This window comes from Macaca fascicularis, chromosome 1 (assembly GCF_037993035.2).
Source record: "Macaca fascicularis isolate 582-1 chromosome 1, T2T-MFA8v1.1".
In the NCBI taxonomy this organism is placed as follows: domain Eukaryota; kingdom Metazoa; phylum Chordata; class Mammalia; order Primates; family Cercopithecidae; genus Macaca; species Macaca fascicularis.
Window position 1 is genome coordinate 156,035,212 of NC_088375.1, and position 14,538 is coordinate 156,049,749.

The 14,538-nt window shown below is 37.7% G+C and overlaps 1 long non-coding RNA gene across 1 annotated transcript in view; it reads right to left on the reverse strand.

Annotated features, from left to right (window-relative positions):
- Positions 1-1,238: 1,238 nt before the first annotated feature.
- Positions 1,239-14,538, reverse strand: part of LOC141409305 (uncharacterized) — a 52,387-nt gene continuing 39,087 nt past the window's right edge. The window contains exons 2-4 of the long non-coding RNA XR_012429193.1: positions 10,322-10,404; positions 3,625-3,694; positions 1,239-1,544 (exon numbers count right to left, since the gene is read on the reverse strand). This is a non-coding gene — a long non-coding RNA (uncharacterized lncRNA). The remainder of the gene's footprint in view (positions 1,545-3,624; positions 3,695-10,321; positions 10,405-14,538) is intronic.

Below are 14,538 nucleotides of genomic sequence, written 5' to 3' on the forward strand. Positions count from 1 at the left end.
GAGAAATGTTTGACTACAGGTCTGGGATCACAAAACTACAAAATGAACGTAGAATATCTTCTCATGCCAGAAAGTAAGAAGGTGCTCAAAAACAAATGGGACATGTCAGAAGGCAGAGAAATGACCAAAAGGGGAACAATTTGAGAGAAAAAAAAAGTAAGAGTATTGGATTATCACCCATAGAATAAAATAAATATCTATACTGATATAAATAAACAAATAACTGAGTAAGTAAATAAATGAGTGAGAAATCATAACTCTAAATTCCAATTAATGCAGGAAAAATGAGGGAAGTAGAAAATCAGTATTAGGTAAATTCTATAGTAATAAATTTTTACAGGATGATCCAGCAATGTATGCTAAAATTAATGAGTATAAATTTAGAGAGAAATAGAATATTCATATAGCCTCAAAGACTCTCCCCTGGTATATTTATTAATTTCAAAAGAAAAAAAATAGTCACTTTAAAGTGGATAAATCCTGCAGATACCACCTTAACTAAATGATCAAGGATAACATTGCCAGGATGGGCCTATTGATGCCAGGCACCCCAGTTATCATTCACAGAGAAGAGTGCATCGCTTGTGTGGTATTTTTGCATAACTTTCATCTAATCATGAGAAAACATCAGACAGACTCAAACTAAAGGACATATTATAAAATACCTTCCCAGAATTCTTGAAGTGTCAAGATCCTGAAAGACAAGGAAAGACTAAGGAACTGTCACAGACTGGAGGAGACTAAAGAGACAGCTAAATACATTGTGAGATCTTAAATGGATCTTGGGACAAAGGACACTAATAGAAAAACTAATGAAATTTGAATGAGGTCTGTGATTTAGTTAATAATATCATACCAATGTTAATTTCTTGGTGTTGATAATTTTACTCTGGTTATGAGAAATGTTAATTTTAAGGAAAGCTGAATCAAGGGTATATGAAAACTTTCTGTACTGTATTTCAACTTTTCTGTAAGTGTGAAATTATTGCAAAAAAAAAAACACAAAAATTAAAGGACAACTTTCTTACAAAGAAAATCCCCAACCCCCATGACTTTGCTAGTGAAATCTTTTAAATATTAGACAATGAAGAGGTCCTGGTAGGCTGATAGCCAGACCATGGGCATGACTGTGGCTCACAAAACGCCAGAAAAGTGCTCATGGCGCTGCACTGGTAACAACTGCTGGAAATTCACACTCTGTGCTACTGGGGAAAGCTGGTAGCAGGGAAATGTCTCACCCGAGTCACACTGCTACAAAACCACCTTGGGGGATACTGAGGAAAGCTGAAAGCTGCTAGGTGCTGCTGGCCACCATGGGCTTACTGCAGGAGCTTGGCACTGGAATAGCTGTGCCTGCTGCAAAAGCTGGGCCCTGAGAAGTAACACGTGCTTCAAAATCTGCGGAACTCCAGAGCAAAACTTTCTCTTGCAATGGAGAAAGCATTCTCTTGTCCATTCTGTATGGTGTTGGCTGTGGGTTTGTCAGAGATGGCTCTTATTATTTTGAGGTATGTTCCTTTGAGGTCTAGTTTGTTGAGGGTTTTCTAAAAAAAAAAAAATCATAATGAAAGGTTATATTTCATCAAATGCTTTTTCTGTGTGCACACAAAAAATTACCTAGGAATACATGTAACTGAGGAAGTGAAAGATCTCTACAATAAGAATTATGAAACACTGAGGAAAGAAATCGTAGATGACACAGACAAATGGAAAAACATCTAATGCTCACGAATAGGAAAAATAAATATCATTGAAATGACCACACTTCTCAAAGCAGTTTACAGATTCAATTACTGTAGTCATTTTTCACACAATTAGAAAAAACAATTCTAAAATTCATATGGAACCAAAAATGAGCCCAAACAGTCAAAATGGTCCTAAGCAAAAAAGAATAAAGCCAGAGGCATCACATTACCTGACTTTATACTATGTGACTGTAGTAACCAAAACTGCATGGTACTGGTACAAAGATGGATACATAGTTCAATGGAACAGAATAGAGAACTCAGAAATAAAGCCCCATAGCTACAACAAACTGATATTTTACAAAGCTGACAAAAATAAACAATGAGGAAGGGATACCCTATTCAGTAACTGGTGCTGGGAAAACTGACTTGCCATGTAGAAGAATGAAACTGGACCCAATATATCACCATACACAAAAATTAACTGAAGATGGATTGAAACACTAAGTGTAAAGCCTGAGAGTATAAAAATCAGAGAAGAAAACGTAGGAAAAAATTCTTCTGGACATTGGCCTAACCAAATAATTTATGACTAAGACCTCAAAAGCAAATGCAACAAAAACAAAAATAGAGAAATGGGACTCAATTAATTAACTAATTAATTAATGCTTAGCATTCCCCCTAAGAACTGGAAAAAGACAAGGATGCCTACTCTCACCACTCCCATTCAACACAATACTGGAAGACCTGGCCAGAGCAATCAGGCAGGAGAAAGAAATAAAACGCATCCAAATTGGAAAAGAGGAAGTCAAATTATCTCCGTTTGCTGACAACATAATCTTATACCCAGAAAACCCTAAAAATTCCTCCAAAAGGCTCCTAGACCTGATAAACGGATTCAGGAAAGTCTCGGGAAATAAATTTAATGCACAAAAATCAGCTGCATTTCTATACAGCAACAATGCCCTAAATTCATGTGTTAAAACCTAATCACCAATGTGATGGTATGAGGACGTGGGCCCTCTGGGTGGTGATTTGGTCATGGGGGCAGGGCTTTTATAAATGGACTTAGTGCTTTTATAGAAAAGGCCTCAAAGAGCTGCCTTCCTCTTTCTCTATGTGAGGACACAGCAATACAGTACTATCTATAAACCAAAAAGCAGCCCTCATCAGACACTGAACTTATTGGCTCCTCGATCTTGGACTTCTCAGCCTGCAGAATTGTGAGAAATAAGTTTGTTTTGTTTAAAACCTAGCTAGTTTATGATATTCTGTTATAGCAGCCTGGAGAGATTAAGACAATAAGATGGTACGTTATTAATGCAAAGAGAGACAAATTGACCAGTTGAACAGAATAGAGCCCAGAGACAGACTCACACATAGACTATCACCTGATTAATGACAAACAAGACATGGGAATACAATGGAGAAAATGGAGAAACCATTCAATAAATGGTTCTAGGTCAGTTGATAGGCACATAAGACAAATTAATTTTGACCCATATGTCATGCCATACCTAAAAATAAATTCCAAATGGATTGGAAACTTGTATGTGAAAGGTAAAACAATCATACTTTTAGAAGAAAAAAATATGAGAATATTTCCAGGCCTTGGAGTAGGCAAAGCATTCTTAAAGGCAAAAAGGCGCTAACCCCTTAAAATGATGAAATTAAAATTTGAAAAGTAAGAACTTCTTATCAAAGACACACTACTTAAAATAAAATATGTCCTACAAAGTTAAAGAAGATATTTCCCATTCCTATATTCAACAGAGAACTCATATTCAGACTACTTAAAGTACAACTGCAAATCAACATAAACAAATAATAGAAAAATTAGGTACTTCAGAAATGGTCAATATACATATACAAAGGTATTCAACTTCATCAGTAATCAAGAAAAGGACAATAAAAACTACAATGAGATACCACTACTCACCTACAATATTGACTAAACTCACAAAGGCCAACCAAGTTTTAGCTAGAATGTGGCACAGTGCAAATTCTGGCTGTAGAAATATAAGTTGGTACAATTACTTTACAAACTGGAAAACAATATCAACAAAAGCTGAACATCTGTGTACCTCATGATCCAGCAATTCTACTTCCATTTATGCATAATCATATGCAAATTTATCATAGGATATGTACAAAAATGTTCATAGCAGCCTCATTTTTGTAGTGAAAATTACTCAAATGCACAATGGAACTAATAAATACGGTATATTCACAACCGAAATACTTGTAGAGCAGTGAGAATAAATGAACTATATATACACACAATCTGTATAGATGAATCCCACAAACATAATGTTAAGTGAAAGAAACCAGATGAAAAAAAGAATACGTAACATATGACCCCATTTATCAAAGTTCAAGCATAGTCAAAACCTATTTATGGTGTAAAAATTAGAATAGTGGCTACTTTTGCAGGGATAGTGACTAGAAATGTAAACAAGGAGAACATCCTGAATACTAATAATATTCTTATTCTTTATCTGTGTGCTGATTGCAGTGGTGTTTCAATTTGTGATAATTCATGGAGCTGTAGGTTTATGATTTGTATTGCTTTCTGTATATGTGTTATATTTTAATAAATTGGTTTTTTCTTTTTTATTATACTTTAAGCTCTAGGGTATATGTGCACAACGTGCAGATTACATAGGTATACATGTGCCATGTTGATTTGCTGCACCCATCAACTCGTCATTTACATTAGGTATTTCTCCTAATGCTATCCCTCCCCCAGCCCCCACCCCCCAACAGGCCCCAGTGTGTGATAGTCCCCGCTCTGTGTCCATGTGTTCTCGTTGTTCAACTCCCACCTATGAGTGGGAACACACAGTGTTTGGTTTTATGTCCTTGTGATAGTTTGCTTAGAATGATGGTTTCCAGCTTATCCATATCCCTGCAAAAGGACATGAACTCATTCTTTTTTATAGCTGCATGGTATTCCATGGTGTATATGTGCCACATTTTCTTAATCCAGTCTGTCATTGGTGGACATTTGGGTTGGTTCCAAGTCTTTGCTACTGTGAATAGTGCCACAATAAACATACATGTGCAGGTGTCTTTATAGTACCATGATTTATAATCCTTTGGCTGTATACCCAGTAATGGGATCGCTAGGTCAAATGGTATTTCTAGTTTGAGGAATCACTACACTGTCTTCCACAATGGTTGAACTAATTTACACTCCCACCAACACTGTAAAAGAGTTCCTATTTCTCAACATCCTCTCCAACATCTGTTGGTTCCTGACTTTTTAATGATCGCCATTCTAACTGGCATGAGATGGTATCTCATTGTGGTTTTGATTTGCATTTCTCTAATGACCAGTGATGATGAGCACTTTTTCATATGTATATTGGTCACACGAATGTCTTCTTTTGAGAAGTGTCTGTTCATATCCTTTGTCCACTTTTTGATGAGATTGTTTGTTTGTTTTCTTGTAAATCTGTTTAAGTTCCTTGTAGACTCTGGAATATTAGCCTTTTGTCAGATGGGTCGATTACAAAGATTGTCTCCCATTCTGTAGGTTGCCTGTTCACTCTGATGATAGTTTCTTTTGCTATGCAGAAGCTCTTTAGTTTAATTAGATCCCATATGTCTATTTTGGCTTTTGTTGACATTGCTTTGCTGTTTTAGTCATGAAGTCTTTGCCCATACCTATGTCCTGAATGGTATTGCCTTGGTTTTCTTCTAGGGTTTTTATGGTGTACATTTAAGTCTTTAATCCATCTTGAATTAATTTTTGTAAAAGGTGTAAGGAAGGGTTCCAGTTTCAGCTTTCTACATATGGCTAGCCAATTTTCCTAGCACCATTTATTAAATAGGGAATCCTTTCCCCATTGCTTGCTTTTGTCAGGTTTGTCAAAGATCAGATGGGTGTAGATGTGTGGTGTTATTTCTGAGGCCTCTGTTCTGTTCCATTGGCCTATATATCTGTTTTTGGTAGCAGTACCATGCGATTTTGGTTATTGTAGCCTTGTAGTATAGTTTGAAGTCAGGTAGCACGATACCACCAGCTTTGTTCTTTTTGCTTAGGATTGTCTTGGCTATGCAGGATCTTTTTTGGCTCCATATGAACTTTAAAGTAGTTTTTTTTCCAATTTTGTGAAGAAAGTCCATGGTAGTTTGATAGCATTGAATCTATAAATTACCTTGAGCAGTATGACTATTTTCACAATATTGATTCTTCTTATCCATGAGCATGGAATGTTCTTCCATTTGTTTGTGTCCTCTTTTGTTTTGCTGAGAAGAGGTTTGTAGTACTCCTTGAAGAGATCCTTCACATCCCTTGTAAGTTGGATTCCTAGGTATTTTATTCTCTTTGTAGTAATTGTGAATGGGAGCTAACTCATGATTTGGCTCTCCATTTGTCTATTATTGGTGTATAGGACTGCTTGTGAGTTTTGCACATTGATTTTGTATTTTGAGACTTTGCTGAAGTTGATTATCAGCTTAAGGAGATTTTGGGCTGAGACAATGGGGTTTTCTAAATGTACAATCATGTCATCTGCAAACAGGGACAATTTGTCTTCCACTTTTCCAAATCGAATACCCTTTATTTCTTTCTCTTCCTGATTACCCTAGTCAGAACTTCCAACACTATGTTGAATAGGAGTGGTGAGAGAAGGGATCCTTGTCTTGTGCCAGTTTTCAAAGGGAATCCTTCCAGCTTTTGCCCATTCAGTATGATATTGGCTGTGGGTTTGTCATAAATAGCTCTTATTATTTTGAGATACGTTCTATTAATACTTAGTTTATTGAGAGTTTTTAGCATGAAGGGCTGCTGAATTTTGTTGAAGGCCTTTTCTGCATCTATTGAGATAATCATGTGGTTTTTGTCATTGGTTTTGTTTATGTGATGGATTACGTTTATTGATTTGCATATGTTGAACCAGGATTGCATCCCAGGGATGAAGTTGACTTGATCGTGGTGAATAAGCTTTTTGATGTGCTGCTGGATTAGATTTGCCAGTACTTTATTGAGGATTTCTGCATTGATGTTCATCAGGGATATTGGCCTAAAATTCTCTTTTTTTTGTTGTATCTTTACCAGGCTTTGGTATCAGGATGATGCTAGCCTCATAAAATGAGTTCGGAGGATTCCCTCTTTTTCTATTGATTGGAATAGTTGCAGAAGGAATGGTACCAGTTCCTCTTTGTACCTGTGGTAGAATTCGGCTGTGAATCCATCTGGTCCTGGATTTTTTTCAGTTGGTAGGCTATTAATTATTGCCTCAATTTCAGAACCTGTTGTCAGTCTATTCAGAGATTCAGTTTCTTCCTGGTTTAGTCTTGGGAGGGTGTATGCGTCCAGGAATTTATTCATTTCTTCTAGATTTTCTAGTTTATTTGTGTAGAAGTGTTTATAGTATTTTTTGATGGTAGTGTGTATTTCTGTGGGATTGGTGGTGATATCCCCTTTATCATTTTTTATTGTGTCTATTTGGTTCCTCTGTCTTCTTTATTCATCTTGCTAGCAGTCAATCAATTTTGTTGATCTTTTTGAAAAACCAGCTCCTGGATTCATTGATTTTTTGAAGGGTTTTTTGTGTCTCTATCTCCTTCAGTTCTGCTCTGATCTTAGTTATTTGTTGCCTTCTGATAGCTTTTGAATGTGTTTGCCTTTGCTTCTCCAGTTCTTTTCATTGTGATGCGAGGGTGTCGATTTTAGATCTTTCCTGCTTTCTCTTGTGGGCATTTAGTGCTATAAATTTCCCTCTACACACTGCTTTAAATGTGTCCCAGAGATTCTGGTACGTTGTATCTTTGTTCTCATTGGTTTCAAAGAACATCTTAATTTCTGCCTTCATTTCGTTATTTACCTAGTAGTCATTCAGGAGCACGTTGTACAGTTTCTATGTAGTTGTGTGATTTTGAGTGAGTTTATTAATCCTGAGTTCTAATTTGATTGCACTGTGGTCTGAGAGACAGTGATTTCTGTTCTTTTATATTTGCTGAGGAGTGTTTTACTACCAATTATTTGGTCAATTTTAGAGTAAGTGAAATGTGGTGCTGAGAAGAATGTATATTCTGTTGATTTGGGGTGCAGAGTTCTGTAGATGTCTATTAGGTATGATTGGTCCAGAGCTGAGTTCAAGTCCTGGATATCTTTGTAAACCTCTGTCTTGTTGATCTGTCTAATATTGACAGTGGGGTGTTAAAGTCTCCCATTATTATTGTGTGGAAGTGTAAGTCTCTTTGTCAATCTCTAAGGATTTGCTTTACGAATCTGGGTACTCTAGTATTGGGTGCATATATATTTAGGATAGTTAGCTCTTCTTGGTGAATTTTTTTTTTTTTTTTTTTTTTTTTTTTTTTTTACCATTTACCATTTTGTAGTGGCCTTTACCATTATGTAGTGGCCTTGTTTGTCTCTTTTGATCTTTGTTGGTTTAAAGTCTGTTTTATCAGAGACTAGGATTGCAACCCCTGCTTTTTATTTTGCTTTCCATTTGCTTGGTAGCTCTTCCTCCATCCCTTTATTTTGAGCCTATGTGTAGTACACCGAGGGGTCTTGCCTCTTTATCCAATTTGCCAGCCTGTGTCTTTTAATTGGGGCATTTAGCCCGTTTACATTTAAGGTTAATATTGTTATATGTGAATATGATCCGCCATTATGATGTTAGTGGGTTATTTTACTCGGTAATTGATGCAGTTTCTTCATAGCATCAATGGTCTTTACCATTTGACATGTTTTTGCAGTGGCTGGTACTAGTTGTTCCTTTCCATGTTTAGTGTTTCCTTCAGGAGCTCTTGTAAGGCAAGCCTGGTGGTGACAAAATCTCTCAGCATTTGCTTGTCTGTTAAGGATTTTATTTCTCCTTCACTTAAGAAGCTTAGTTTAGCTGGATATGAAATTCTTGTTGAAAATTATTTTCTTTAAATAATAAATAATATTGGCCCCTACTCTCTTCTGGCTTGTAGAGTTTCTGCCAAGAGATCTGCTGTTAGTCTGATGGGCTTGCCTATGTGGGTAACCTGACCTTTCTCTCTGGTTGCTCTTAACTTTTTTTTCCTTCATTTCAACCTTGGGGAATCTGGTGATTATGTGTCTTAGGGTTGCTCTTCTTGAGGAGTATCTTTGTGGTGTTCTCTGTATTTCCTGAATTTGAATGTTGGCCCACCTTGCTAGGTTAGGGAAGTTCTCCTGGATGATATCCTGAAGAGTGTTTTCTAACTTGGTTCTATTAACCCGGTCACTTTCCAGTACACCAATCAAATGTATATTTGGTCTTTTCACATAGTCCCATATTTCTTGGAGGCTTTGTTCATTTCTTTTCACTCTTTTTTCTCTAATCTTGTCTTCTCGCTTTATTTCATTAACTTGATCTTCAATCACTGATATCCTTTCCTCCACATGATCGAATCAGCTATTGAAGTCTGTGCATGCGTCACGAAGTTCTTGTACCATGGTTTTCAGTTCCATCAGGTTATTTAAGGTCTTCTCTACACTGTTTATTCTGGTTAGCCATTCATCTAACCTTTTTTCAAGGTTTTTAGCTTCCTCGCAATGGGTTAGAACATGCTCCCTTAGCTCGGAGAAGTTTGTTATTAACGACTTTCTGAAGCCTGCTTCTGTCAACTTGTCAAACTCATTCTCCGCCCAGTTTTGTTCCCTTGCTGGAGAGGAGCTGCAATCCTTTGAAAGAGAAGAAGTGCTCTGTTTTCCGGAATTCTCTGCTTTTCTGCTCTGCTTTCTCACCATCTTTGTAGTTTTATCAACCTTTGCTCTTTGATGTTGGTGACCTACAGATGGGGTTTTGGTGTGGATGCGCTTTTTGTTGATGTTGATGCTGTTCCTTTCTGTTTGTTAGTGTTCCTTCTAACAGGCCCCTCAGCTGCAGGTCTGTTGGAGTTTGCTGGAGGTCCACTCCTGATCCTGTTTGCCTGGGTATCACCAGCAAAGGCTGCAGAACAGCAAATATTGCTGCCTGATCCTTCCTTTGGAAGCTTCATCCCAGAGGGGCACCCTCCTGTTTGATGTGTCTGTCACCCCTACTGAGAGCTGTTTCCCAGTCAGGCTACACATGGGTCTGGGACCCGCTTGAGGAGGCAGTCTGTCTGTTCTTGGAGCTCAGATGCCATGCTAAGAGAACCACTTCTCTCTTCAGAGCTGTCAGATAGGGACGTTTAAGTCTGCAGAAGTTGTCTGCTGCCCTTTGTTCTACTATGCCCTGCCCCCAGAGTTGGAATCTATAGAGGCAGTAGGCCTTACTGAGCTACAGTGGGCTCTGTGCAGTTCCTGTTCTTGGCCTCTTTGTTATACTGTGAGCTACATCAGCAATGGCGGATGCCCCTCCCCGTGTCAAGCTGCAGTGTAGCAGGTCGATTTCAGACTGCAGCACTAACAGTGAGCAAGGCTCCATGGGTGTGGGACCCGCTGAGCCTGGCATGGGAGGGTATCTCATGGTCTGCTGGTTGCTGAGACTGTGGGAAAAGTGCAGTATTTGGTCAGAGTGTCCCGTTTCTCCAGGTACAGTCTGTCATGGCTTCCCTTGGCTAGGAAAGGGAAATACCCCAACACCTTGCACTTCCCCAGTGAGGCGATGCCCCCCCACTTCTCAGCTCGCCCTCTGTGGGCTGCACCCACTGTTCAGCCAGTCCCATTGAGATGAACCAGGTACCTCAGTTGGAAATGCAGAAATCACCAGTCTTCTGTGTTGATCTCGCTGGTAGCTGCAGACCAGAGCTGTTCCTATTCGACCATCTTGGAAGTGACCAATAAATTGTTTTTAAAAAGAGAAGAGAGAAAAGCAAACAAAAACAAACAAATATGATCAAATCAGATTAGTGAATATGGTACAATTAACTCACAATTCAAGTGTACTGGGTCTAAGATTTTTAAAACTCTAAAGTCATTTGAAAAAATGTTTTCTGGCCACAAGGGGGTTCTCTTGCTACATTCCTTTATTTACAATGACTATTTTCTAGATTCTCTTGTTGGTGTTCTGATGCATTTTACTAATTTATCTTTAAAAGGCTCAGCAAGGCACACTCTTCTGAAAATCTTTGTCTATAAATTTACAGAATATAGTATAAAGCATGAAGCTTCATTACAATTATCCTGAAAATGGTCATCCAATGAGTACTGGAATGTTTCTCCAAAAACTCTATCTGATTGCTAGAAAGTACATTCTAACTTAATATTTAAATCTACCTTTTGTAATTTCTAGCCTTTGTTATTGCTCTCTCAGGACCAAATTCCTTTGTTTTGTACAGAGTGTACACTCCATTAAGTCAACTGAGGTATTTTTATCAGCTATATTCTATCACAGACTTTGCTTAAACTGGCAGTTGGTTAATACCCACAGATGATTTTTTTCTGGATGTTATATTTAAACTATCTGTACAATCTGCATTGCAGGTCTTCGTTCATCCCTATTAACTTTCTGTTAAATTTAGACAATCATTTTAATCAATCACAATATTTTTATCTGACCGTCATTAAACTAGATTACACAAATCTTTTTTCATACACAAATGTAGTGAATGCCTCATACCTCATAAGGTAAACATATAGTAGAAACTCAGTGATATTAATTTCATTTCATTTCATTTGGTAAAAGAGTATATTCAAGAACAAAGAAATTTGAATCCAAATAATTGTAAAATTAATGTTTTGGAGGGAAAGCCAGGAAAACACGCAGGTTGTTTATGTATGGGACTGGCAAACAGAAAGAAACAAAGAACAACTTCTAACTATTTGGCTTAAGCAACTATTTGCATGGAGGTGTCATTTTCTGAACCAAAGAGAAACTCAGGAAAAATCAGATTTGGCACAGGAACCCAAAAGTTCCATTTCGGACATACAAAGTTAGATGTTGAACAACCATGTGACATTTTTCTGTTGGCTGTTGGACATGGGAGAGTTCAAGAGCTCCTTAAGAGTGCCTTTCACTGCATGATTTGTTCATCCCATTTATCTTCTCCTTCCCTCTCTCTACCCTTGAGCTGCTGTTTGAAAACTCTAGCAGTTAGATAATGTGCAGTGTGTCACTCCTCTATCCCCACAACCTAACATACTCCGAAATAACGATGCTTAAAAAATAGAGTACAGTTTAACCAGTTTAACTTCTGCCTAGTAGACAGAATATTTGTCTCGTTTCTCTCCCCAGAGAGTAGTAAGTTGTTAGGGATAAGAAACTATTTTTTGTCCGTTTTTAGATTACCTGACCCAATGCTAATATTTATGTAAAACGGGTTACCTGAAAAGAGATTATGTTTTAATTGTTTTACTTATTTATCTGCTTTTAAGATAGGGTCTCACTCTGTTGCCCAGGCTGGAGTGCAGTCGCCTGATCTTGGCTCACTGCATCCTCTACCTCCTGGGATTAATTGATTCTTCTACCTTAACCTCCCAAGTATCTGGGACTACAGGCATTCACTATCACACTTAGATAAGATTTTTTATATTTTGTAGAGGTGGGGTCTCACCATGCTGCCCAGGCTGTTCTTGAACTCCTGGGTTCGAGTTATCTGTCAGCCTCCTCAGCCTCCCAAAGTGCTAGGGTTACGGGCATGAGCCACTGCACCCAGCCTGTTATCTTTTTTTTTTTTTTGACAGAGTCACCCAGGCTGGAATGCAGTGGCATGATCTTGGCTCACTGCAACCTCCGCCTCCCAGGTTCCAGCAATTCTCCTGCCTCAGCCTCCTGAGTCTCTGGGATTACAGGTGCCCACCACCACCACAACTGGCTAATTTTTGTAGTTTTTTTAGTAAAGACGGGGTTTCACCATGTTGGCCAAGCTGGTCACAAACTCCTGATGTCTGGTGATCCACCTGCCTCAGCCTCCCAAAGTGCTGGGATTACAGCTGTGGGCCCCCACGCCTGAAAACACTTTTGAAGCCAGCTCAAAAACCAAAACACTGATTTTTTTTTTTTTTTTTTTTTTGAGGCAGATACTCGTTGTTTGCCCAAATTAGATTTGCTTTCTCCACTAATCTGATAAAGCAAGTCAATCCTGGTAACAAACCAGTTTGGTAAAATAAGTGAAGATTTCTCTAAACTGGAATTGGAGACCACTTAAATATCATTCTTACCAGATAACTTCACTTTCTGATTTAAAGAAAAATACATCTTAAAATCCACATTTTAAGCCATGCACAGTGGTTCACACCAGTAATCCCAACACTTTCAGGAGGCTGAAGTGGGAGATTCACTTAAACTCAGGAGTTTGAGACCAGCCTAGGCAACATATCAAGAGCTCATCTCTACTAAAAATAAAAATAAAAATAGCTAGGCATGGTGGCACATGACTGTAATCCCAGCTACTCAGCAGGCTGAGGCAGATGAATAGTTTGAGCCTGGGAGACTGAGGCTGCAGTGAGCTTTCATCGTACCCCTGCACTGCAGCCTAAGCAACAGAGCAAGACACTGTCTCAAATAAATAAATAAATAAATAAAATCACATTTCAATTTTAGTCAGAATGTGAAATAATGAGAAGGGGAGAAGAGAGAGAGACAGAGAGAAAGAAAGACAGAGACAAGAAGACAGAGACAGATTTCAGAAAAATATGTTGCCATGTTTACATTTAGGTTGGTCTTTGTCCCTTCAGTCCTTGCAGGCTGCTATAACAAAATACTATAGACTGAGTGGCCTATAAACAACAGAAATTTATTTCTCATAGTTCTAGAGGCTGGGAAGTCTAGGATCAAGGTGCTAGCAGATTCAATGTTTGGTGAGGGCCCACTTCCTCATAGACGGATGTGTTCTCACTCTAACCTCACAGGGTAGAAGGGGCAAGGGATCTCTCTTGGGCCTTGTTTATAGGGGGATTGATCTCATTCATAAGGGCTCTGCTTCCACGGCCTAGTTAACTCCCAAAGGTCCCACCTCCTTATATCATTTTAGTGGTGAGAATTTCAACATATAAATTTGGGGAGGACAAAAACCCTACTAAATAACAAACCTTAGAAGAATTATAAATAAAATTCTCTTTTCTTTCTTTAAAATGGTCATGAAATCATTTAGTTCTTGAAATTAAAGAAAAGCATTCAGATTCTACCAGATCAGAAAACAATATTCCCTATAAGTGGACAAAAATGGAAAGATATAGAATGATAAAGACATATGTATAAAAATAAAAGTTTCTCCCATTACTTGAAGTCTGATTTTCAATTTAGTGATAAATAGCATGTTGTAGGAAACACCAGGTGTGTTGAAAATAATTCTTTAGGGTCAGTAGGACTCGCATTAGACTCTTTAGTTCCATACGGTGCCATTTACTTCTAATCAACAAATATAAATCCCATCTTGCATGTTCACTGCATTAAATCATCGAAGTTCTAGCTTTTAAATCTCTTCAAAACCTTCTAAAAAATTAAATATAATATTAAGAGAATAATATTGATCAAGCATGACTTCTTACTCTGTTCTTAGAAAATCACATTTTACAGCACCTCTCTGTTTTATTCATATAGTTCTCAATATCTGGCATTAGATCTCAGTAAATCCAAGCTATATCCTTGAAAGTCAAGAAACAAAGAAGTAGCTGATGATAATGAGTGGCAGGGATGAACAGAGAAAGTTCAAATCTATCTTTTCATTATTATTCATTTGCAAAGTTTTTATGGGCCATCTGTTACGTGCTTTGTTAAGACTCAGCTAAGCATTGAAGAGAGAGTGCTGAATATATATATATAGTACCTGTCATCACAGAGCTTCCATCTAATGCAAGACACAGATCTTGAAAATACATTTATACAAATATTTTTAAATTATAGAATCTGATAAGTGTGATGATAGACATAAGTATTTAAATCTCTAGAGAGTTTTTCATTATGCAACACGTTTTTTTTTTGTTTTTGTTTTTGTTTTTGTTTTTTCTGAGACGGAGTCT